The sequence below is a fragment of the Pleurodeles waltl genome, chromosome 6 (assembly GCF_031143425.1).
Source record: "Pleurodeles waltl isolate 20211129_DDA chromosome 6, aPleWal1.hap1.20221129, whole genome shotgun sequence".
Classification (NCBI taxonomy): domain Eukaryota; kingdom Metazoa; phylum Chordata; class Amphibia; order Caudata; family Salamandridae; genus Pleurodeles; species Pleurodeles waltl.
In genome coordinates this window covers 1,428,507,614-1,428,534,599 of record NC_090445.1, presented here as the reverse complement: position 1 = coordinate 1,428,534,599, position 26,986 = coordinate 1,428,507,614, and the positions used below count along the sequence as shown (strand labels likewise).

Sequence of the window (26,986 nt, the reverse complement as noted above, 5' to 3'; positions counted from 1 at the left end):
TCACATTTATAAAAATGAATCCAAGCTATAAAATAAAGAACGTTCATAACAGGGTGCTCAATGGTAAACAATAGTGGAGGACATCTGTTAACATTTGAAAATTTAGCAAAAAAAGTTGAGTCAATTGAATCCCATCACTTTGGGAAATTGACACATTTTTGACTTGTTAAAGTAGAGCTAATATTAAGAGCCCACGTTCTCTCAGCAATACTATTTCATCTGCTAATGGTTAACATACACTCTAGACCCCAATGAGAGTGGTTTCAGGAACCCGAGAGGATCATACTATGGGGTTCTAAATACATGAATACCATTTCAAATGAGAGGGACTCCTTTTCAATGGAGTGTCCACTTGACGGCTACACAGGCAATTTATTTCAGGGAAGATTGCATTTTAACATGGTGATTCCTTTGAGATCAATGATAGCAAACATTTTGTGTGTCTAGTGAGGAGAGCAGGCAGATTATATGCTTAAGGCTGTCATAATTAAGTTGTTAGCCTCATATGAAATGCAAGAGCTGAATCTGGGAAGCAAAGCCTCTTATTGGTGCCTTCATGCTGTCCCACATCATATCAAAGCTTGAAGCAACATTTTTGTATTTATGAGAGTAAAGAGGTGGGTAATTCGGATTTTTCCACTTCCAAAAGTTAATTATGAAATGAAACTGGTTTAATTTGTGACAGACATGGGATTACATTTTTTGTGGTTATGCATGGGAGTGTTTGTGGACAATTCCAGTACATCACAAACACAAGCTAGAGCTTTATAGGCTGTGCTGCTGTCAATTGCTTCCAAATCAGCATTATGTTGTTGGAAAGAGAGTAAACAATTCATATCACATGCGGTGGGCATGGGTGACCCATTTCAAAAGATTCACTGATCTCTCTTTTGTAAGTAGGTCTTGAGCAAAATCACATTTGGGTTGCGTATGTAATAAACAATAAATAAAAAATAAAGATATATGTCAAATATATCTCCATTGACCTTTCTTTTCTTTCACAAATTTTATGCTACTTTTACTATGCACTCCTTAACTCCTTTTTTAGGAAAACGCATATTTGCACAGTGCAAAGTTTCCTTATTTTTTACAATTTTTAAATGACAAGGATTCGTGCTCTAGGGCAGGATCCCTTTTCCAGTCAACAGTTCATAGTGGAAAGTCAAAGCTTTCGTAAATCCTTATGTTTGCTTGTTTTAAATGTCTGATCATTTATGTGTGTATAAGTTTTGGTTTTTATTCATGTTGTTTTATATTTTATGTACTTTCATGGATGTCTCTGATACTCGAAAAAAGTTTGATTTGATTTGATACCTCCAACTAATTTTGATGAGCCTGTTCTTCCCTCTGTAAAACGATTTGCATACACCCAAAATACATTTATTTGACATCCTTCTCTCACTTCACATAGCTATTTGGTTGTCAAGGTTCTTATCATAGCAACACAAAAGAATGATGGACGGAGTGCTGAACAATGCAAACACTCACCCCCAGTCACAGATCTGGGTTTAGTCCATCGTTCTTTTGCTCACCATGCCACCCCAGTTTGGACCCAGCCATATGCAAATCAGTCTTGACCCTGTTCCTCATGGGAACAGTCCAGCCCGAACTGCCAATCCCGGTCCTCACTGGACCGCAAACAAGCATCCTGGGTCCGGTATCAGGATTTCCAAAAGCTAGCTTGAATCAAGTGGCACATTGAGCAAGGGACCCACGTCTGGGCATACCCTTCCCACTTAGGGCAACTTTAGCAACACAAAAGGATGGTGGACGGAGTGCTGAACAATGCAAACACTCACCCCCAGTCAGAGATCTGGGTTTAATCCATCTTCTTTTGCTCACCATGCCAACCCAGTTTGGACCCAGCCATATGCAAATCAGTCTTGACCCTGTTCCTCATGGAAACAGTCCAGCCCCAACTGCCAAGCCAGGTCCTCACTGGACTGGAAACAAGCATTCTGGGACCGGTTTCAGGGTTTCAGCCATCATCAGCCAGGCTAGCTTGAATCCCATCGCACAGTGAGCAAGGGACCAACATCTGGGCATACCCTTCCCACTTAGGGCAACTTTAGCAACACAAAAGGATGATGGACGGAGTGCTGAACAATGCAAACACTCACCCCCAGTCACAGATCTGGGTTTAATCCATCGTTCTTTTGCTCACCATGCCACCCCAGTTTGGACCCAGCCATATGCAAATCAGTCTTGACCCTGTTCCTCATGGGAACAGTCCAGCCCGAACTGCCAATCCCGGTCCTCACTGGACCGCAAACAAGCATCCTGGGTCCGGTATCAGGATTTCCAAAAGCTAGCTTGAATCAAGTGGCACATTGAGCAAGGGACCCACGTCTGGGCATACCCTTCCCACTTAGGGCAACTTTAGCAACACAAAAGGATGGTGGACGGAGTGCTGAACAATGCAAACACTCACCCCCAGTCAGAGATCTGGGTTTAATCCATCTTCTTTTGCTCACCATGCCAACCCAGTTTGGACCCAGCCATATGCAAATCAGTCTTGACCCTGTTCCTCATGGAAACAGTCCAGCCCCAACTGCCAAGCCAGGTCCTCACTGGACTGGAAACAAGCATTCTGGGACCGGTTTCAGGGTTTCAGCCATCATCAGCCAGGCTAGCTTGAATCCCATCGCACAGTGAGCAAGGGACCCACATCTGGGCATACCCTTCCCACTTAGGGCAACTTTAGCAACACAAAAGGATGATGGACGGAGTGCTGAACAATGCAAACACTCACCCCCAGTCACAGATCTGGGTTTAATCCATCGTTCTTTTGCTCACCATGCCACCCCAGTTTGGACCCAGCCATATGCAAATCAGTCTTGACCCTGTTCCTCATGGGAACAGTCCAGCCCGAACTGCCAAGCCAGGTCCTCACTGGACCGGAAACAAGCATCCTGGGACCGGTTTCAGGGTTTCACCCATCATCAGTCAAGACTGATTTGCATATGGCTGGGTCCAAACTGGAATGGAATGGGCAGCAAAAAAACTATAGATTTAGGCCCAGATCTCTGTACCGGGGGTGAATGTTTGACATTGTTCAGCATTCCGTCCATCACTTGGTATTTTTGCAAGGTTCTTATCATATACTGAGTTTTCCTCTTTAGCTTCCCCCTTTCTATCTTCATCTTCTTACTTTATTTCTCAACTGTTTCTATCAATCTGAAATCATTAAAATGTTTTCACAGTGGACATGACTTATCTTATTTCTTATATCACAGTTGTTGGCACTACTAAGTATATTCCTATGGCTCAAGAGTTTTTATTCATGAGCACCACTAGATAGATATTACAGTTTTATGTTACCGATGGGTCTGTCCATTGTTGTAAATATGGTACATTTAAATCACCAATAAACATAAAAACCCAACTTGGGCGACTTTCTCTGAGATCTCATGTGTAGTGAATCTGAATTAGGCATGTCCTAACTTTTTTATTACACCAGCATAATCTGTGAATTATGTGGCCTGACAATTTGCATACTTTTTCCAATGAGACTGGCTCGAGCGGAAAGTGTTTTGAGGCAGATATTTTCTCTTCTAACCAGTCTTTTTGCCAGTATATCTTGCAATTTTCTGCATGAGTGGTATCCATTCACTGTCAGTTTTCACATGTGATATCCAGAGTGAATTCTGAGAAAATTAACCTAATTTTGTGTAATTTTCAGAAAATGTAATTACATTTTGCAAATACCTTTCGCAATCGATTCATACCCTATTAGTAGGTTGTCAAAAATGACAGTATTGAAAATTATAGTTTTACAATGCTTTTCGGTGCTCACAGGGTTCGTGTATGTCTTTAAATTAAATTTCCACAAGCAGAATTTCTATAAAAGTTGTTTGTATGTATGCTTGCACGCACTGCTTCAATTTTAAGGGCCCTAACCTAAAAAAACTGATTATACAGTCCGGGGTCCACCCTTCTGAATCCACTAAAATGTTCTTGAGTGAGGGTTGCAAGAGAAAGAGCACTTTTTATATGTTTATGAACATATGGTCCTCTTTTGAAATACTCTCCTTGTATGTCAGTCAGGTGGACAAAATTCTGGCGCTCACCACGTTCCCTGTAGCCTATGCTGTAATTGTAAATATTAAAAGGGCGTGTCCACATACTAATATACGAAGGACATTGCTAACAAAATTTCCTTGGTTAGCGTTCTGGGATTTATATTTTGCAGAGAAACAAAACAAAATATCTAGGAGTCCATATTAACAAATGTTTCCATTTTCCTTATGTTTCATAGAAACGCTATAGATTCACGTTTTACCTCAATTGTAAGGCCCTCCTAGTAGGAGTCTGTAGGAAGTGAACAGGCTGTTGTCACGCTCTACTGCAGCTCTCCGCCTGCCTCTTTGTGCAGTCTGATGGGGAAGGGCCACCCTTTGGTTCATTTGTGACCTTGGGTTTGATTCATTTGAGACCCTGGTTTTGCCTCTGCTGCATGGCTGACCTTGATGCAGCGCCTCTTTAAGAGGCCAGGATTTACAAAGCCATTTGCTGCCATAAATCAGGCTTACAAGTGCAAAATGTCAGGGTTTACGGCTTCCAGACTTCCTTGAAAGGTGACCTAGCACCCAATCTATTCCCTATTGTGGAATTCTCCACCAGCAGTGTGTAGAGTTATGTATTATTAAACGCCATGCAGGCATGCAGGGTGTGGGCAGTAAGTGTTACAAGAGGTGGCTTGCATTGTAAGTTTGCAAACGCTCACTTACACATCAGTTTGTGGTCATTCACAAAGTCTTATCCAATATTTTCACACCCTGGAAAAAAAAATGGATTTTTGCTGCAACAAAAGGCTGGAGCAACTGCCCTTTCAGGGTGACATGGGAATGAAACACCTCCAAACATGGTTGGGATGCAGGGTGAGGAAGCTGATTCTTCACAGGAAAAATGTTTCTTAGTGAAGAAAAAAAAAATAACAAATGTGCATTTCGGAATCAGGTACCCTTTGCACAGTGCATAATTGCACCCTTTGTTCAATTCTGCTTTGAGATAATGGTAAACAATAAAAATGTCCGGTAACAATGCCAGGACGGATGGATGGAAACCCGCATCTGGCGCAGCCTTCCTGAAATATTCCTATGATTGTTTGTGAACTGGAAAAAAGAGTGAGAGTATATTCATGGAGAGGTGTAATTTGTTGTATGTACTTTTACATTTTTTAGGTCTGCCGTTAGACAAGACCTTTTGATTTTACTGAAATTATATGTATACTATACTTACGTATTATAGGTATTGTAGGTGCTTTCAGCCTTTTCTTCCATTCTTAAGTTATTGTTTCATTCACATTTTAATCCTGCCCACTAAAGCATAAAGCAGTGGCTCAGCCCACTTCAGCCGTTGACTGTCTTCATGGTGAGTGACGTCAGTCTGCCCTTTCACATACAACACAGTCACATACAAAGTAGTTCCCTTCAGTGCAAGGGACAACTATGGCAACATGTGCTTTTTAACACCAAAACATATGTTTGCTTTCAACAAATGTTTCTTTTTAGATTGACATGGGTCCGGTAGCGCCCCCAACAAAAAACTATTTTGCAAATACCATTAGGAAATAAAATAAATGAAAAATCATTAAGTTGTTTTTTGAGCAGGTGCCTTAGTCGTTGCGCATTGTCCATGCCAGTCACTGTCGATAAATGGGACATATTTGTAGAAACCACTGCAGTAAGCAGAAACGGTAATGACAATTGCTGTATGACATCCTCCCCACCTACTTATGAGCTACTCTCTAGTAGACAGATTGGGAAGGAATTAGGACGGGTACGGTCAACCTTGTGTGGCTACAATTTTGATTCTAGGCCACTTGAAAGGGCCTGTTGTCCTGTTAGTATGTAGAAAGGTGGGAGGGTAATGTTTTTATTCCAGTGCTTAGAAAAGCAATGCTAGATTCCTGCAGGGGCAAGAAGGATTAACAATCATCTAGATATCCAGAGAGCACTGAAAACTGTCTGTTTACACCCACATAATAACTTAATACAGATATCCAATTACTTAAAACCTATAACAGTCAATTATGTAGAAAAACTTCTATTCTCACACTTTCTGAACCACATTGGAAGCATCCTTTCTCATCAGGGTTACTAGATGACAATGAATGCGCAGGCTACCTGCTTAGTCAGTAACCCATCTGACTGATAAGTTATGAGTCAAGACATAGGAAAACCACAACCAAATCCTTTTCACTATCCACTCCGAGAGGGCATCCTTTAACCCAATGCGATAAAGTGTTCTACACGGCCTCATAAGGGTAATGATGCAATATATAAGTTCTATAATACAATCCAAAATTGTGACAGTAAAAATAGTTGCTGTCACAGTTTGAAAATACAATGAATCACCAGCCTTGACATAAAATTTCACTTAGGCGGACCATTTGTCTCGCTGCAGCAGCAAACGCTTGTTACAGTTCTTCTAGCTTTTTCTTGGATGGGTAAGAGATACTGAAAGAAATCCATTCCGGGGCAAGGCTATACAGCAGTTAGTGTAATAGATTTGACTTTTTTTGTGAAAAGTTTACACTGTATTTTTTGACATTGCTAAAAACTTTTAAATTGATTACAAACCTATGTTTACAATGCATGAAAGGAAATTGAGTTTGCGTGAGTTTGTACTGTTCCTTGGAACTGGATGCTGCTTTAGCTCTCGTGGGAAAGCACGCCTCCCATATTTTGTATAGTTTGGAAGTAATTTCATTTGAAAAGTGTTTTGAGCTTTTTTGTGTATTATTTCCCATTTTGCTAGTTGCAGAATGATCAATTTACAGGAATTACACCGCCAGAGTACTAACTCTAAAAAGCAAAGCCATTAACACTGAGACGCCGCTTCTATTAGGAGGGCCTCAGCTTTCACCGGGAAAACACCAGAAATTAGATCTGACATTATAAATATGATTGAATTACCTTCTCCATTTCTGTGCAACTGCCAACAGGTGGTGAATGAAATAGAGAACAATTTCAACCTTAAATAAAAAAGTAGAACATAGGAAAATCACCATTTGTACATGGAGTAGAAATTAGGCTTCACCCTCATAATCTACCCACCGCAGTCAGTGCTTAGGTTTTGCTGGTGGTGGCACCGGCACTACTTTTGGGGATCAACTTATTTTTCAACACCAAACTTGGACTCCAACAAAGAGAGAGAAAGGGAGAGAATGAAGGCAGAAGGAGAAACTTAGGGAAACAGTGGCAACTGTAGAAAGCAAGGATGAAGAAACTCTCAAGAGTGAGATACAGAGGGAGTGTAGGGTGGTGGATGAAAGAGGCAGGAGGTGGAATCAAGATGAGGCAGCCAAGGTATTCTGAAGACCTGTTGGCATTCAACTCCCAAGAAAAACTTTAAGTTCTTGGCACTTTTTTTTTACAAATTAAGTATTGCTTGTAGCAATTTTCTAATAGTAGTGCAACTTTTAACTTGACTTTGTCATCCTTAGATGATATTCACCCTCTTTTAGGCTCTTTTATCTAAGTGTTGAAGTTAACTTATTTGTAAAGTAATAAAGCTCTAGGGGAGGCTAATACAAATATTCGTGGGATTGGGATGTGGTCTCCTTGCCCCTGCCAAATATTTTCTAGAAATAGATTTGTGTACTCTGTAAGTCACCAAAAGGGGGCGGGTAGGTTAACAATGGATTTTCTTCAAATTAAGCATGAACCCTGGGCTGAGAATTTCCTGAACCTCCCTATCCCTCCATATGCCCGCGCTCTATACCTGCAGTTAAGATACGGTACATTGCCTACCAATGGTTTCACGGCCCACTGGTCATCTAACATCGCTTCAAATGACAGGTGTATCTTTTGCCAACACTGTAAAGAAACAATAGAGCATGTATTCTTCTTCTGCCCTTTGTATAAGATATCCAGAAAGAGGTGGATTATTCCCCTTTGCAAAAATATGTCATATCAGGATAGAGTGACAGCCATTAGAATCTGCACGCATGATTCCTCTCCCAGGGTAGCCATTCCAGTCACTAAATACTTATCGGAGGCCTGGTACATCCGTCGCAAGTCCCTTGTACCCAAAGGCCCCTGAGTTATTTTTATATTAGTGTTTAGAAGGATTTTAATATGCTCTTTTTATCTTCTTTGTATTATTTTTAGCAGGAAATCTCCTTTAGGAATTTGTTGCCTTTTATATGATCACCAGAGATTGCACAAGCTTATAGAGTCCTTCCCTATAGCTTTTACTGTTGTTTTTTTGATTGGTATTCTGATAATGTTTCTTTTAGTTAAATGGGAACTCTATTTTTGTCTTTTTGTCTTCTGGTTGTGCACACTGGTCCTCTAGACAAAAAGTCTTATATATTTTAGCTTTTATCTTTTTCTCTTTTTTACTATATCTATTCATGTTGTATTTATTGTATTTATATTTATGATCAAATGCTTTGTCCTGCTGTTTTATTGTTATAATGTTCTGACGATTATTGGTTTTATATTGTCACTATGCTTTTATCACATTCTTTTCTTTCATGTACGATTGTTATTATTACGTCAAATGGTCTAGACTTCTAGACCAAATTAATCTAATAAATAAATACTCTGTAAGTCTCAAAATACATAGTGTAATGGCCGCAGTAGTGAGAAAGTCAAGCCTTCTATTATTCCTTCATGTTCATAGACCTGCAAAATTGGTTCATGAACGACTAGGTGTAAATAAAGTACAAATTATTTTCTGACTGTTAGACCTGACAGCCTTAGGGTGGTCACCCCTAACTTTTTGCCTGCCTCCCTCCACTTTATGAACACTGTTTTTGCTGGCTTTTAGAGTCTGCACACTTTACCACTGCTAACCAGTGCTAAAGTGCATATGCTCTCTCCCTTTAAACATGGTAACATTGGATCATACCCAATTGGACTATTTGATTTACTTGTAAGACCCTCGTAGAGTGCACTATATGTGCCTAGGGCCTGTAGATTAAATGCTACTAGTGGGCCTGCAGCACTTGTTGTGCCACCCACTCAAGTAGCCCCTTAACCTTGTCCCAGGCCTGCTATTGCAAGGCCTGTGTGTGCAGTTTCACTGCCACTTCGACTTGGCATTTAAAAGTACTTGCCTAGCCTAAAACTCCCCTTTTTCTACATAAAAGTCACCCCTAATGTGTGCCCTAGGTAACCCCTAGAGCAGGGTGCTGTGTGGGTAAAAGGCAGGACATGTACCTGTGTAGTTTACATGTACTGGTAGTGTAAAACCCCTAAATTCGTTTTTACACTACTGTGAGGCCTGCTCCCTTCCTATGCTAACATTGGGGCTGCCCTCATACATTATTGAAGTGGTACCTGCTGATCTGAAAGGAGTAGGAAGGTCATATTTAGTATGGTCAGAATGGTAATACAAAATCCTGCTGACCGGTGACGTTGGATTTAATATTACTATTTTAGAAATACCACTTTTAGAAAGTGAGCATTTCTCTGCACTTAAATCTTTCTGTGCCTTACAATCCACATCTGGCTGGGTTTAGTTGACAGCTCCTTGTGCATTCACTCAGACACACCCCAAACACAGGGTACTCAGCCTCACTTGCATACATCTGCATTTTGAATGGGTCTTCCTGGGCTGGAAGGGTGGAGGGCCTGCCCTCACACAAAGGACTGCCACACCCCCTACTGGGGCCCTGGCAGACAGGATTGAACTGAAAAGGGACCTGGTGCACTTCTAAGCCACTCTTTGAAGTTTCCCCCACTTCAAAGGCACATTTGAGTATAAAACAGGGCCTCTGCCCTACCACCTCAGACACTTGTTGGAGAAGAAACCTGAACCAGAACCTGCATCCTGCCAAGAAGAACTGCCTGGCTGCCTAAAGGACTCACCTGACTGCTTTCTACAGAGGACTGCTGCCTTGCTGTTGCCCTGCTGCCTTGCTGAACTCTTGCCCTGCTGCAGAAGTGCTCTCTAAGGGCTTGGATAGAGCTTGCCTCCTGTTCCCTGAAGTCTCAGGACCAAAAAGACTTCTATCTTTCAACTGGACTCCTAGTGGGGGAAAAAATTCTACGCATAGCTTGCTCCGTGGTGAAAAATTCACTGCATGCTGAACCGGAAAGACGCCGCTCGACCCTGCGAGGAAAAGATCGACGCGACGCCTGCAGTGCAACCGGGAACTTCGATGCACGGCCTGCCTGGACAACGCCGCCCGACTTCCAGAGAGGAAATCGACGCAACGCCTGCTGTGAGAGAGAAAATTCCACGCACAGCCCACCGGTACAACGCGCAGCCAGACAACAAGGGATTCCACGCACAGACGCCGGGGCGACTAAAAATACCCACGACCCACAGAGGAGACTGTCTGCGCTCCGGAAATCGACACAACGTCTTCCCCGCGTGAAAAATAGCGACGCAAGTCCATGTGTGAAAGGGCGAAACCGACGCACACACCATTTTCCACGCATCTTCTCCTCTGCGGCCCTTTGCGGAGATTTTTCACTCCAAACCAGGTAGTTTGTGCTTGAAAGAGACTTTGGTGGTCATTACAACCCTGGCGGACGGTGTTAAACCGGCAGTAAGACCGCCAACAGGCCGGCAGTAAAAAATTTGGAATTACGACCGTGGTGGAAACCGCTAACGAAGACAGCCACTTTAACACTCCGACCGCCACGGCAGTACAAACAAACAGCTTAGCGGTCACCGCCAACAGACAGGTGGAGGACAAAGTACCACCCACAGTATCACAACCTACCAATCCGCCACCTTTTCCGGGGCGGATTGACCGTGGACAAAAACACGGCAGAAACAGGACCTTGAAGGGAAGACGCCAAGGACTGAGGTAGAGGATGTATCTCTCCATTGGTTCTGGAGGGGGCTTTGTGCCCAGAGTGCTTCATCCTGCCAAGGACTGAGGTAGTGGATGTATCTCTCCACTGGTTCTGGAGGGGCCTTGGTGCCCAGAGTGCTTCATCCTGCTCGTGACGGACTCAGTAGCATCAGTGCCCTTGGCACTCATGGGCCAACGGTGCAGGTGGCGGCGGTGCCATGTTCAGCAGTGCTTGTGGCGGCGTGCCCTGTTCAGCGGTGCCTGTTGCGGCGGGGCCCTTTGCATTGACTCAGCTGCTGGCGGGCCTGTCTGGGACAGCGGGGCTGGTGCTGGCGGTCCTGTCTGGGCCAGCAGGGCTGGTGTTGGCGGTCCTGTCTGGGCCAGCGGTGCTGGTGCTGGCGATCCTGTCTGGCCCAGCGGGGCTGGTGCTGGCGGTCCTGTCTGGCCCAGCGGGGCTGGTGCTGGCGGTCCTGTCTGGGCCAGCGGGGCTGGTGCTGGCGGTCCTGTCCTGGGCAGCAGGGCTGGTGGCGGAGGCCTCTTGGGCTGCAGGGCAGGTGCTGGCGGTTGCCTCCTGGGCGGCGGTGATGATGGGGTAGCCTCCTGGGAAGCGGGGCTGGTGGCGGTGGCCTCTTGGGCAGCAGGGCAGGTGCTGGAGGTGGCCTCCTGGGCAGCGGGGATGATGGCGGTGGCCTCCTGGGCAGCGGGGATGATGGCGGTGGCCTCCTGGCCAGCGGGGCTGGTGGCGGTGGCCTCTTGGGCAGCGGGGCAGGTGCTGGCCTCCTGGGCAGCGGGGCTGGTGGCGGTGGCCTCTTGGGCAGCAGGGCTGGTGCTGGCGGTGGCCTCCTGGGCAGCGGGGATGATGGCGGTGGCCTCCTGGGCAGCGGGATGATGGCGGTCTTCTCCGCCGTGCTGCTCTTCCCAGACCTGCTGACTTTCTTGTGGCCCTTCCCCACCTTGGAAGGTGTCGCAGCTAACTCTACACTCCCACCTGTACCCCTGGGAGCTGATTTGGTGGCTGGAGTCTTCCCCATCTCCAGCCGGGCACTGGCCAACTTTTGATGCTTCACAGGTGGGGGACTGTCCGTGCTGTGGCTCCGTGCCACACTGGCTGCCCTGGTGGCCGGTGCACTCCAGATTCCGGTGACTACAAGCACCACTGGTCCTGGAGATGTTGTGGCTGAGGTGCTAGGTTGGGACCTGGAGAGTCGGGACCTAGGAGACGGACGGGGTGGGAGAGATGTGAGAAAGATGTCAAGGTTGGACAGGAAAAGTTTTTTGGAAACACTGGGACGGGTAGCTGGAGGGGGTTTGGGAGTGGAGGGAGAGGTTGTGGTTGTAGGAGGTGTTCTTTTGGTGACTTTGGGTGAAGGTGCATGTGCTGGAGGCTGTCGTGAGGTGGATGGCTGTTGGGTGGGTGTGTGCCTGCGTTTGTGTATCTTGGGAGGTGACGTCACAGACACACTGGGAGAGGACACAGGGGACGTGTGAATGGCAGTGGGGTGGTGACTGCACGTGAGCAGGGTGTGGTGGTGTGTGTGCTGGTGATGGCAGTAGTGGCTGTAGATGTAGTGCATGGAGGTGTGAGTGTAGACAAGACTGAGAGGGAGGAGGGAGACGAGGAGGAGGGGGACACAGTGGAGGCAGTGGATGTTGGTGTGTCTGCATGTGTCTGATGCTTGCGTGAGTACCTGTGGGATGTGTGGTGCTTATGTTTCCTTGAGCTTCCCTTGTGTGTTGACGTGTGTGCATGCTGGTCTGAAGGTGTGCTTGGGATAGGCTGAGGTAGAGGGGATTGGGTCTGGGTGGAGGAAGTTGGAGGGGGGAGGCTAGACACAGGGACAATGGCTGCCATCAGTGCTGAGGCCAGAGTCTGAAAAGCTCGCTGAAGGGCCGCCTGACCAGAATGAATGCCCTCCAGGAATGCATTTGTTTGTTGCAACTGCCTTTCTACACCCTGGATGGCATTCAAAATGGTAGACTGCCCAACAGTGAGGGACCTGTGGAGGTCAATGGGTGACTGGGGCAGGGGCTGTGGTGTCTGGGGCGAAGGTGATGCCCACCCTCCTGGGTGAGCGGGCACGGGGCAAAGGCTGAGGGGCTGCTGGGAGGGAAGTGCTGGTAGGGGTGGGTGGGGCTGTACCTGTAGATGAGGGGGGCACAGATGTTGCCGCCACCACAAGGGAGCTCCCATCAGAGGACGAGTCCGTGTCACTGGTGTCAGCTCCTGTCCCCGCCGTGGAGCTCCCCTCACCCTCCGTCCCACTGGTGAACTCCGAGTCCCTTGTCTCGCCCTCCAGGGCCATGTGGGATGCAGCTGCCTCCTGCTCCGGTGCCACTGCTCCTCCGCTTGATGATGCTAATGCACACAAGAACAGGGAGACCACAAAAAGGGGGGGGGCAACAGAAGAAAGACATGTTGAGTGCATGCATTACCGCTACCGTTGGCAGACACGACAGACACAGAAGCCCCCTGCACTACGCTGCACACTTGTGCTCCACTGTTCAATCCCTGGGACATGGCCTACAAGGCTTTGGACGACATCTGCACACATGGATGACACAGGAGCCTGACTAGGTGTACTTGGCACTGTACACAGGTGGGGTGGGGTGCCACAGGGTCTGCCAGAACAAGGGGACCTTGCCTACTAAACTGCCCTGGCCTAGGGAAACCCACAGCCCACCTCCCCCACACAGATACCTCCACTGCATGCAAAATCAGCAGAATGAAAGTGTACTCACCCCCTTGTGGCATGGTGATGCCTTCAAGCGCCCATCCAACTCTGGGCACGCCACCGCCAGGATCCTGAACATCAGGTGGGTCATGGTGCGACGGGCACCCCTCCCACGTTGGGAGACTATCCTCCGCCGTCTTCTTGCTCCAGCGACGAATCTCCTCCCAACTCTCACGGCAGTGGGTGCTCCATCTGTGGTAGACTCCCAGGGTCCGGACGTCCTTGGTGATGGCACGCCAAATATCTTTTTTCTGGTGGGCGCTGACCTACATGAATTGTACAGGGGGACAAGAAAAGTTATTACCAAATGCACCATCATAGTCATTGGCCCCCATCCCTACCCTTGCCATGATGCACATGCACTCACCGTCATTTCATGCACGCCTCAATCTCCCCCCCCCCACATCTTTCATCCACCCCACTCCACACAGGCATAGCCCATACACCATGCTCCCAGTGTATTTACCTGTTTGTCAGGAGGACCGTAGAGTAGCGTGTACTGGGGAGGACCCCATCCACGAGTTTCTCCAACTCCTCTGATGTGAAGGCAGGGGCCCTTTCCCCAGACGCACGAGCCATTGTCTCTTCCAGACCGAGGTCACAGCAGCACTTGCAGTGTAGGTCCTCTCCTGTCGAAGATCAGGTATCGAGTGATTGAACAGATAGAAAATGGCAGTTACGTCCGCGGCGGTGCGTACCGTCACCGCCGGCGTACATCGTCATTAGCTCCTGGGACCCATAGGGTCCAATATTAACCAATGCAGCATTGCGTCGCAGTCTTCGACCGCCTACCGCGACGGTGTACAACGCCAGCGCAGTTACCTCACATCCCATTGTCCCACTTTACAGGTCAGGCAGCCGCCATTTCAGGGGCCCACATGGCTTAATTTTTAACAGCGTCAAACATACCTAGGCCTAGCCTCAACACACTAACAGGCCAATTTTCGGATTATGATTTGTGTTCTGTGTAAGCTGTGGGTACGTACCTCTGAGTTGTTTGACTCTGTGCTCGCTGTTGTCCTTCATAGGCACTGTCTCCTGGGACATGTGAGGAAATGGCGGCATCCTCCGGTGTACAGATCACTGGTGGACCTGTCGACAATGGAGGAAAGACATGTGATCATCACCTACAGGCTTGAACGTGCCACAATCCAGGAACTGTGTGCCCAGTTGGGGCCAGACCTGATGTCAGCTATCCGCCATCCCATAGGAATCCCCCCTCAAGTGCAGGTGCTGTCAGTACTCAATTTCCTTGCAAGTGGGTCATTTCAAATAACAGTGGCCATAGCATCAGGGATGTCCCAGCCTATGTTTTCCAACGTGTTGTCCAGAGTGTTGTCTGCCCTGCTGAAACACATGCGGAGCTACATCGTTTTCCCTCAGGTGGGGGATTTGCCTACAGTGAAAGGAGACTTCAATGCCCTGGGACATATCCCCAACATCATAGGTGCCATTGATGGGACCCATGTGGCTTTGGTACCCCCCCGCAGGATTGAACAGGTGTACAGAAACCAGAATAGTTATCATTCCATGAATGTGCAGATGGTGTGTTTGGCAGACCAGTACATCTCCCATGTGAATGCCAAGTTCCCTGGCTCAGTGCATGATGCATACATCCTGCGGAATAGCAGCATTCCCTATGTGATGGGTCAACTCCAGAGGCACCGTGTGTGGCTATTAGGTGAGCACCTGGAAGCAAGTCAGTGGGAATGGTTGTCTGGGTCTGGGGATATCCCTACAGGTTAGTGTGTGTCTAACAGTTGCCCCTCGCCATTTGCAGGTGACTCTGGTTACCCCAACCTGTCATGCCTACTGACCCCAGTGAGGCATCCCAGGACAAGGGCAGAGGAAAGCTACAATGAGGCCCATGGGTAAACTCGGCGGACAATAGAGCGGACTTTCGGCCTCCTGAAGGCCAGGTTCAGGTGCCTCCATATGACAGGTGGATCCCTATTCTACTCACCAAAGAAGGTGTGCCAGATCATCGTGGCCTGCTGTATGCTGCACAACTTAGCTTTGTGATGACAGGTGCCTTTTCTGCAGGAGGATGGTCCAGATGGCGGTGTTGTTGCAGCTGTGGAGCCTGTGGACAGTGAAGACGAGGAAGCAGAAGAAGAGGACATGGACAACAGAAACTCGGTGATCCTGCAATATTTCCAGTGAGACCCAGATAAGAATACAAACCTGCCTACTACATGTACTTTAACACTACTACCTCTCTACTGTCTGTCATTTTCACCCAGTGTATGGTCACTGAGTTTTCACTTTCCCTTACGATTTCATAGATGTGTGTCCCACAGTGTGACATCTGCTTTGTTTCCTCATGGACTAGAGCTGTGTAACATAAATATGTTGACATTACAATTGAAAGAGCATTTTACCACTGTAATTGCTAATACACTATTTTGAAATCACAGATGGGACTCCAGATTGTTTTGTGCTTCAAGGGTGTTTATTTAAGTGCTCAATATTGGAGAGGGTTGTAAAATGGTGAGGGGTGATGGTGGAGGAATGTCCATGGCAGAGTCCAGTCTATTAGTCTCACAGGTGCATTGCCCAAATGGGCATAGGAAGTGGTGCTGGGGCAGTTTGAGGATGGACAGGGTGACAATGTGGGACAGAAGGATGACAATCAGGGTGGTCTAATTTCTTGGCGGGGGTCTTGGCATCGTTCTCTGTCTTTGTCCTGGATCTCAGGGACCGTTTGCGGGGTGGTTCTCCCTCTGCAGGGGGTGGGGTGCTAGTGTGGTGGTCCTGTGGCGGTTCCTCCTGTCCACTAGCGCCGGCGGAGGTGGTGGGCAGTTCATCGTCCATGCTAGTGTCAGGGGCCCCTTGTTGTGCCACAGTGTTCCTCCTGGTGTTGAGTACTTCCTTCAGCACCCCTATGATTGTGCCCAGGGTGGAATTGATGGCTCTGAGTTCCTCCCTGAAGCCCAAATACTGTTCCTCCTGCAGGCGCTGGGTCTCCTGAAATTTGGCCAGTACCGTTGCCATCGTCTCCTGGGAGTAGTGGTAGGCTCCCATGATGGAGGAGAGGGCCTTGTGGAGAGTGGGTTCCATTGGCCTGTCCTCCCCCGTCCCACATCAGCCCTCCCAGTTCCCCTGTGTTCCTGGGCCTCCGTCCCCTGGACCATGTGCCCACTACCACTGCCCCCAGGTCCCTGTTGTTGTTGGGGTGTTGGGTTAGCCTGGGTTCCCTGTAGTGGTGGACACACTGCTGCTTGACGTGTCCTGGGGACAGAGGTATGGGCCCGCTGGGTGGGTGCTGTGCTGGTGTTTCCAGAGGGGGGAAGGTCTGTAGTGGCCTGTGACTGCGTGAGTGGAACCGACTGCCCAGAGGTCCCCGATGGGCCGGGCTGGTCATCTAGATCCAGTTGGACAAAGCTGCTGTCATCACTGTGGGCCTCTTCTGTTGGTGGTGTGGACATGTGTGGACCCTCCTGTCCGGTGACGTTGGGTAGGGGTACTGCAGGGGTATAAAAGGATGTTTATTACATCTGTGTGTGGCATGGTGTGCAATAGGTGGGTGTCTGTGTACCCCAGTGCTTGCATTCCTGTGTGGGACCTTGTGTGATGGTGGTTTAGGGGGGTGTATGGGTAAGACAGTGGCCATGCTTTGGTGATGGGTGTCCATGATTTGTTGTTGCATGCAGGGCTTGGTGTTGGGATTGGTGGGTGGTGATAGTGGGACATTTGTGAGGAGTAGGAGTGATGGGGGTGAGGGTGGGGGTATGTGATGGCATGCAGGTAGGGTGGGGAATGTAATAGTAAAGCTTTGACTTACCAGAGTCCATTCCTCCATCTACTCCTGCGAGGCCCTCAGGATGCAGAATCGCCAAGACCTGCTCCTCCCATGTTGTTAGTTGTGGGGGAGGAGGTGGGGGTCTGCCGCCAGTGCGCTGAACCGCAAGGTGGTGTCTTGAGACCACGGAACGCACTATCCCCCGTAGGTCGTTCCACCTCTTCCTGATGTCATCCCTAGTTCTTGGGTGCTGTCCCACTGCGTTGACCCTGTCCACTATTCTTCGCCATAGCTCCATCTTCCTAGCAATGGAGGTGTGCTGCACCTGTGATCCGAATAGCTGTGGCTCTACCCGGACGATTTCCTCCACCATGACCCTGAGCTCCTCCTCAGAGAACCTGGGGTGTCTTTGCCGTATCATGGGGTGGTGTGGGGTGGTGTGTGTAGTGATAAGTGGGATGCTATTTAGTGGTGTGTTGTGTGAGGTGCATGGAAGTAATGTGGGTGATGGTATTGTGTGCCAGTGGATGCTTGGTAGTTGTTTGTAGTGTCTCTCTCTGGCCTTCTCTCTGTACTTGTTGTCGTAGGGGTTTGTGGGTGATATGGGTTTGTGTTTTATATTGTATTGGGTGTGTGGGAGTGGTGTGTGTATGTGTATCAGGTGTGTGTATTTTGAATTGTCCAATGTGGTAGTGTTTTGTAAATGTGTGTGTATTTTGAGCGTGGCGGTGTGTACCGCCAATGGAATACCACGGTTGAAAGAACGCAGCGTGGATTAGTGTGACGTGATAGTGTGGGCGTATTTCTGTTGGCGTGACGGTGGAGGTTTTGTTTTCGCCAGTTTATCACTGACCTTTGGTGTGGCGGACTTGTGTGGGTGTCTGAATTTTGGCGGATTCCGTGCTGTGGGTCATAATAGCTGTGGTGGAATTCCGCGGCGGTGTGTTGGCGGTCTTCTGCACGGCGGTAAGCGGCATTTACCGCCAATGTTGTAATGAGGGCCTTTGTTTGCTTTTTAAAGACTTAAGACACTTCATATCACTTTTCAGTGATATCTCTACAATTTCTTATTGCATCTTTTATCGTTTTGGCCTGCAAATATCCAAATAAATATTATATATTTTTCTAAACACTGTGTGGTGTATTTTTGTGGTGCTATATTGTGTTATTGTATGATTTATTGCACAAATACTTTACACATTGCCTTCTAAGTTAAGCCTGACTGCTCAGTGCCAAGCTACCAGAGGGTGGGCACAGGATAATTTGGATTGTGTGTGACTTACCCTGACTAGAGTGAGGGTCCTTGCTTGGACAGGGGGTAACCTGACTGCCAACCAAAGACCCCATTTCTAACACTGACAATCAGATTCATAGTTTAATTCAAAATCTCGGACTTCTGTACCTATCATTGGATCATATCATGGCGGGAGATGGGGATACTGAGGGTTACAGCCACAGATATGTGGGTACAATGGCAGATTTCACTGTCTGTCTATGTCTGTATTATATCTAATAAAATGTGTAATAAAAAATTCCAGCGCCTGTACCAAATGTAATGGTCCAGCTACAAATACATTTTATTTCTAACTTTACATTTTATTAAAAATAAATGAATGCATTTATATCAAGCCGATTAAAGGGTTTAAGTGAGATCAAACTACATTTTCAAGCTAAGAATGACTTAATTCTGATGACCGGTTTTTAGGTGTGCAACATCGGAGACTTGTTAGTGGACTTTGGGCCAGATGTAGGAAAGGTTTAGCGACTCGCAAACAGCGAAAAACGCCGTTTGCGAGTCGCTAAAGCCCATCTGGCATGTAGAAATGCATTTTGCGAGTCGGAACCGACTCGCAAAATGCATTTCCGAGTCGCAAATAGGAAGGGGGGGTTCCCTTCCTATTTGGGGGTCGCACTGGTATGCAATTCCATTTGCGACTGCGGGAAGGGGTCCCCATGGGACCCCTTCCCCTCTGTGTCTGGACCAAAAAATATTTTTTCAGAGCAGGCAGTGGTCCAATGGACCACTACCTGCCCTGAAAAATACAGAAACAAAAGGTTTCGGTTTATTTTTCAAAGTGCAGCTCGTTTTCCTTTAAGGAAAATGGGTTGCACTTTGAAAAAAAATAACTGCTTTATTTAAAAGCAGTCACGGACATGGAGGTCTGCTGTTCCCAGCAGGCCTCCATCCCCGCGAGTGCCCTGAATCGCTATGGGGTCGCAAATTGCGACCCACCTCATTAATATTAATGAGGTGGGTCTTTGCGACCCCATAGCGACTCGCAGAAGGTGTCTGAGACACCTTTCTGCATCCCAAATTGCGACTTGCAATTTGCGAGTCGCAGGGACTCGCAAATTGCAAGTCGCAATTTGGGAAGTTGCTTCATCTGGCCCCTTGAGTAGAAAATACACCACTTGGGGTCTCCCTTTATCTCCCTCCCTGACCAATCTGCTTCTAATTTTACAACACCAATCTAAGTTTCACGTGTAATACTGAATTTTTGGTGCAAGCCATTTGCTCACTTTGAATGCCTACAATTACAATTGTTCTCCATCTCACTGTAATCATCCTTTTGCTATGTTCAGTACATTCAGAATGCACGGTCAGGTCATTAGCCAGGCTCTCAATTTGGCCTTCATTACAACTTGCCTCTTAACTCTATCTAATGTGGCCAATAACAGCACTTATTGGTCCCATCAAAACGAAGAAACCCACAGAAACACTGCTGATTTCTGTACACTGAGACAGAGATTTCAGCTGCTAAAAACAGCAAAATCTCTGTGAACATCTGGAGAAAAATGATGAATTAGTGGGAGAACTGGACCCGAAATTATACATTTCCTCAGTAATTCCTCATTTATTCTTGACCTTGAAGATTCATCTCACGATGGATAAGATTTTCTCCACCCCTGGGGTTACCTGTACACCTGGTAGAAAGCAGATGTATGTGCTAGGGGATGCATGCACATGGTTTGGTGGACACTGACACATAGGAACTCGGAGACAATGGCACATGGGACTGGTGGATGAAGATATTTGGGTACTGGGAGACAAAGGCATAGTGCATAGGAACTGGATGACGCAGACACATGGAAATTGAGAGACAGGGACAACAGGACATCAATACACCCAATGCCTCAATCTCCGTCTTCACCTCAATCAGGTCTGAATGTCCAGCACATACCACTGGAAGTTCCACCCCACGAAGAACAAAGTCCTGTTATTTGCTAAGAACAACAAGCAACATCAAGTCCAAACTTGGCTCAATAACATGAACCTTGACGGCATCAAACCTTGACTTTCATTCAATGCCAAGCACTTGGACTCACCTCTCACATGAACCTCACCCTTAAGAAACACATTGCCAAGGAAACAAAGATGAACTTGTTTCAGTTCTTTCTACTAAAGAACGTAAAATCATTCCTCCACGAAAGCAAACTGCTGTTCAAGCCATCAAACTTTGCATCTGCATGGTGGCAACGCACTGTTCCTTACTGATTTAGTGTGATCACTCCAGGCTCCACCAAAACTTTCATTGCTAGTAAGCAGCCAAAAACAACAAAGTTAATATGGACAGCCAATTGCATGAACTGATTCCTGTCTAGAAGAAGAGCTGGACATGTGATAGTTTCCTCCCCTGCAGTTCTGTTGCCTAGTAACTATGGTCACTGGAGTTATGCAATTTTGGGATTCCGGCATTTTTTGCATAAATATGGATTTGCCGCATTTGCCATATAATACATCAACTGCTGCATAATATGTTGATTTAACAAAAAAAAATATTGTTTCAAGTTTAAACATATCAAAAGTTACACAAAAAAGCGATGAAACGTTGCTGCGCAGTGGAACGACCTTCTCAAAGATTGACTGGTCATCTTTCTGTTGCTTTTGCACTTTATCACTGTTTGAGTGCTGCATAAATAATTTCCACATTGCCTCGAAGTAAAGTTTGACTGCTTTTGTGCCAAGCTATGAGGGTTAAGCACAGGTTTATTTAGTGACCTTTGTGATTCACCATGACAAGGGTAATATTTATTTAAATTAGGCTCTTACCCCTCTCAATTAATAAATCAATTTCTCAAACACTACAGACCCAGAATTTCCACAAAGTACACTATATAACTCTTTTATTCTTCATTATGGTGGTACACATTTCCCAAGGTGTGCTGTTTGGGATCTAGTTTCACAATAAAAAATAGCAGCTATCAACTACGATTGTGACAGCCAGAATAAGTATATTCCTTCTAGTCTAGGATTCTTAAATATTGTCATGTGAGTTTAATATCCCATTGTGGGCTCCAGCCATAATAATGTTTTTCTGAATATATGAACACAAAAAAACAGAAAAATATATTTTAGTGTACCTTCAATTGTATCTAATCACATTTACATTTCACTACCACACACACATTCCCAGGTCGTTGAGGTCTATCTGTGTGTGTTTAAGCCATGTGCCTGGGGTCCGAGTATCCCATTTTATTCACAACAGACTCTACTTGAAAATCATAATGAGTTAATGAAAATTACTGAATTGGTTCTTACACCTCACATATTCATGTGAAACAATTATGTTTTTCCCAAACTGCAAGACACTGCAGTGGGCACCTAATTTGCTTGGTCTTAAGCCAACCTATTCTTGGGTTGTTTTGAGAGGAATTATTTTTGTTCCAAGCAGGGATAAAAATAAAGGTTTTGTAGAATTATGAAGCAATACATTGATAGTGTCATTGGCATCTGGAATGCCCCAGATAATGATCTTCATTATTACGGTAAGGTCCATATTTATCATTTTTTCAGGCAATGCAACAAGACACCTTGCTGTGCTCTGTAAAAGGGAGAGGGCAGGATTTACCAAGACACGGAGGACCACACAAGGTGGACTTGCATGGCTTTGTAAATCTCATTGTAAGTTATGTGTTGCTCTATATCCTCTTGCGTGGTGCAAGGACGATGCAAAACACTTGATAACTATGCCCCTCAGTTTCTAAACACAAATCTAAAGTAGATTTAACTATGTGGTGCAGTTCTTAACATTCTATTTTTGTATTTTCTGTTACTGTTACTGTTATAGGTGAAAACATGTTATAAACAAGGATTCAAATTAATACAATATCAGAAAACAAATTAATGGCCATTGAATTCAGCTTATGTTAGCCAAAGAAAATTATTTATATGTAACATTACCTATGGGATGATGCTACAACTCGAACATAACTTTAACAACAGACTGCACTAACTTCAGCAAAATGCCCATTGCAAACAAACGTAATCCCTGGCAAAGAGCGTACAGGAAAGACACATCTCAGCATCACTGAAGCACCACTTTGAAACTTCGAATTTACCATGCTAACAATGCAGTCGCTAACCGAGGATGCTTGCCAAGCCCACGCTACCTCTGTGCATAGACTTACAGGACAAAAAACAAGCACAGCTATCTCAGCTTTACAAATTTGGGATTTTACTTGTGTGTGTGTTAGGAAAAGTTAGTCATTTTATTTCTACAGCTAATTATGTTTTCTTAAACATTGCACTGCCTCCACTCCTATTCTTTTGGGCAGAAATGTGGACTTTCAAAGTGTTGCAATTCTTCAAGGTACACAAGGTACATCCTATTGCTCATGAAGGCTAACAGGATTCGGTTACCCTATATCATTACTGTGCTAAAATCCCCATACTTTTCTGCACAGGGATTTAGAGTGAGAAAGTGACTTGCAGCTTTTTGCTGTAGGTTTACCAGATCCCTGCCAAATATTTAGTACAACTTGTCTGGCCGAGCAATTAATTGAGTTTTAATACAGTGGATGATCTATGAGACGGATGTTCTAAGAACTGGTCGAACAAATCCTCTTACAATTTCCTAACAGTAAAGAATTTTATGAGCAAACCTACATGCTAATATGCTGGCTTATAAAATTCCTATTCAGAGGGGGTCACAATTTGACCTACTACCTGAATATTATTGCGGTAGTTCGTAAATTACAACTCTGTTTAACTAGTGGCTATCACAGGGATGGTGGCCTGCTAGGGTCAGCAGCTCAACATGTATGTGATTGCTTTTTAATAAAGAAAGCTTTTTTTTAAAAATGCAGCACATTTTGATTAAAGGAACGAGGGCTGCATTTAAAAAAGTTGTAGTTTTAAAAAAACGTTTAAGAATTGACCTGGACCAATACCCACTTCCCAAAAACTTTTTTTTAAGATTCAAATAGAGGATGGCATCCAAAACAGACCCCCTTCACTTTTGTGAATGCATTACCACCCCAACTCAAGATTCAGTATTTTTTTTCAAATTGTTGTAGCTGGATTGTGGCCACAAGCCATTGATATGTCATACCTGGTAGGTATTTTGAAGGAATGTCTACAACAACATGCCCCTGTCAAGAAGCCAAAGACTATTCAGTCGCAGTCTCATTTTAGGAGTCGGTAAAACGTTACCAGCTTCTAAAATAGTATTATTAGGTTTGGAAATGCGCATTTGTGGTTGCAAACAATGTGACTGCACAGCACATTTGGCCCTAAGTTTCCGTGTTTGAAGAACCCCCTGCAGAATGTTATGTTATGTTATGTTACTAGTTCTTATATAGCGCAAACTACCCGGAGGCCTCGTATCGCTGATCAGACTAGAAGATAAGACAAACTGGAGGAATCTTACCGCCTCCGTAGAGAGAATAGTACTGCCTTGATGTTAGAATAGCCAAGTTTTAATGGCCTTCCTAAATTCTATCTTCTGGCTCATCATACGGATATTAACTGGCAGAGAGTTCCAGAGTTTGGCTCCCTGGTACTTCAAGGATCTTCCTCCCCAAGATATTCTCTTTACTTTAGGGATCACTACCAGGGCTTTGGAAGACGATCTCAAGACCCTCGTAGGTGTAGAGAATGAAACTAATGATTTTAAGTGTTGAGGAGCCCCTTTATATAGAGATCTGTGAAAAATACACAGCGCCTTAAATTTTATCCTTTTCACTACTGGGAGCCAATGTAATTCCGTCAACGCTTTCTTAGCCGATGTGGACCTAGGCAGATTCAACAACAGTCGGTCTTGGAGATCCTGCAGCCCTTGCTATTTTATCTCCATAGTAGGTAGCTTGAGCTAATCCTATCTACTTCTGATACAGCCTGATTGAACATCTATATTCTTCTCTCTCTCCCTGTTTTAATGATTTCCTCCATTTTCTTTCGATCCTCCTGCAATTTCTTTTTAATGTCATTAGATGAGGGGAGAACCATGGGGCCTTGCCTCCATTCTTTTGCCCAGAGGCAGATTTATAGGGCAGCACTGTGTCAAGACTATCGGAAATCCAATCGTTAAAAAGGGTGGGGTCCATCTGAGGGTCCCTCGTGAAATCTTTTTTACTTCTTATTAGTATGTTAACCCATTCTGCTACCTTTAGTCTGTGCCATTTCCTGACCTTGCTGTTTAAAGATTGATAATAGCCATGCAGATTAGACATCTTGATTTTTAGTGCTACAGGAGCAGGGGATAATGCACACAACGAAGGAAGGTTACTAAATACCAAATCTAAGGTGTGCCCTTTCTCCTGTGTAGGCCCACAAATCAATTGGTGCAGTCCTAATGCTTCCAAATCATTCACTAGACGTTTAGTTGCCATCAATTCTAGATTATCCACTTGAATATTAAAATCTCCTAACATCGTAAAATTTGTTTTTTTGCAGATAAGTTCCGCAATCCGCTCTGGTAATAAGTTCAGGAATTCTTCGTATGGCCCCGGCGGACGATATAGTAGTACTCCTGTAAATGTAAACTTTGGGTTGAATGTTAGAGAAAAACTCATCCCTTCGCATCCTAAAAGGTCCAGAGGACTGCAGTTAAAAAGATGACCTTGTTTAAAAATAACCGCTATGCCCCCTCCTTTACCTTTATCTCTGTCAATTCTTGATATAACATACCCTTTGGGTAGTGCAAGTGCTAGCGCCGGCCCGAACCCTCGTTGAGCCAGGTTTCGGTAAGGAAGAGGGCGGCCGGTGCCTCATCACTCAGAAGGAGATTTATATCTAATTTATGTGCTGACAAAGAGCAGCAGTTTATCAGCTGAATGGTCAGACTTTGTTTAAAATGCTCTGAGTCTGAACCTGTTGACTCTTGCAGAGTCCATTCACAAGCGGGACATGTCCACGTCCCCCCCTCTAAAATGGGACATAGATGGCAGCCCTCTACTGGGCTCTTCAAAAGCTCCTTAAGTTCCCCCGATGAGTATGTATATATAGAGGGACTCACCATCTTCCAGCAGCGTAAGGGGAGTGGCCCCTAGCCCCGTCCAGGCGCAGACGGGCTTGCCTTTGGTGCGCTGTCGGCGGGGACGCCGGGACCGTTTTTATCTCTCCTGGTTAGCGGTCAACTAGACCGCCAACCCCCAAGATGGCGGACCTCAGTGGGCCGCTAATGCGAGGGAAAGATGTCTGCTCCCTCCCGTAAAACCAGACCGTTTTTTTTTAAAAACAAAGAATTAAAAATTTATTTAAAATGTATTAAATATTTAAAGTTAAAAATTGATTACCGGCTGACCCAGAAAACACCACGGGTCCAGCCGGAAAAAATACCATTTACACGAACACACAATGTTCGGGAAAAATCCTCCTCCTTCTTCCTCTTAAAATTCAACTTCTGATCTCCCCCACTTCTAAACGTCTTCAACCGTTAACAACCCCCTTCCCTTCCCCTCCAAACCACACCAAGCCAAAGATTAAATAAAATTCGTCCAACTTATTTCTTCAAAATCCGATCTCCTGCGCGGACGCCGGGACCGGTTTTATCTCTCCTGGGTAGCGGTCAACTAGACCGCCAACTCCCAAGATGGCGGACCTCAGTGGGCCGCTAATGCGAGGGAAAGATGTCTGCTCCCTCCCGTAAAACCAGACCGCTTTTTTTTTCAAAACAAAGAATTAAAAATTTATTAAAAATGTATTAAATATTTAATGTTAAAAATTGATTACCGGCTGACCCAGAAAACACCACGGGTCCAGCCGGAAAAAATGCCATTTACACGAACACACAATGTTCGGGAAAAATCCTTCTCCTTCTTCCTCTTAAAATTCAACTTCTTATCTCCCCCACTTCTAAACGTCTTCAACCGTTAACAACCCCCTTCCCTTCCCCTCCAAACCACACCAAGCCAAAGATTAAATAAAATTCGTCCAACTTATTTCTTCAAAATAAGATGAATCCGAGAATGATATCTCCAGCAATGTTCAAGTGTTCAGTGTTGGAATAAGGTCCAGATTTCAGATTCTAGATCCAGCCTACACCCAGAAAGGAGGATAAGTTGTTTGTTGAATTTGGAGGCGAAGTGGAAAATCAGGACTCTTGGAAGAGTGAAACACTGGCAATGAAATCGCCAGCTGCTAAAGTCTGCCAGATGAGGAGAGCTCTAGTCACCCACCCCACTGGGAGGACTCTGTTCCTGCCATATGAAAGATTTTTGGTATTTGTTTCTGCTTTCCAGCCAGTTCAGCTAAAATATCATTAGTATTGTAGGATTATTTTCTTTTGAATCACAGCTTTTTTCATAACAATAGAGGGCGCTTGGGGGACACATGTTCACCTGTAGTGGTCTCTTGGCAGTATTGACAAATAACACATCCCTATTCTTATGTAACTAACAATATTAAGCCTGTCTTTTCACATTTGTTGCCTTATTGCTGTTTTATTTTTATGTCAGGAGTAACTTTATCTGACATGCCAAAATGAAGACATTACGTTATCCATATGTCCTCGAGGGATAGCTCAATTC

At 45.6% G+C, this 26,986-nt stretch overlaps 1 long non-coding RNA gene across 1 annotated transcript in view; it reads right to left on the bottom strand.

The window, feature by feature from the left end:
• Positions 1 to 25,583, bottom strand: part of LOC138302145 (uncharacterized) — a 106,281-nt gene extending 80,698 nt beyond the window's left edge. The window contains exon 1 of the long non-coding RNA XR_011205305.1: positions 25,474 to 25,583. This is a non-coding gene — a long non-coding RNA (uncharacterized lncRNA). The remainder of the gene's footprint in view (positions 1 to 25,473) is intronic.
• Positions 25,584 to 26,986: the final 1,403 nt, after the last annotated feature.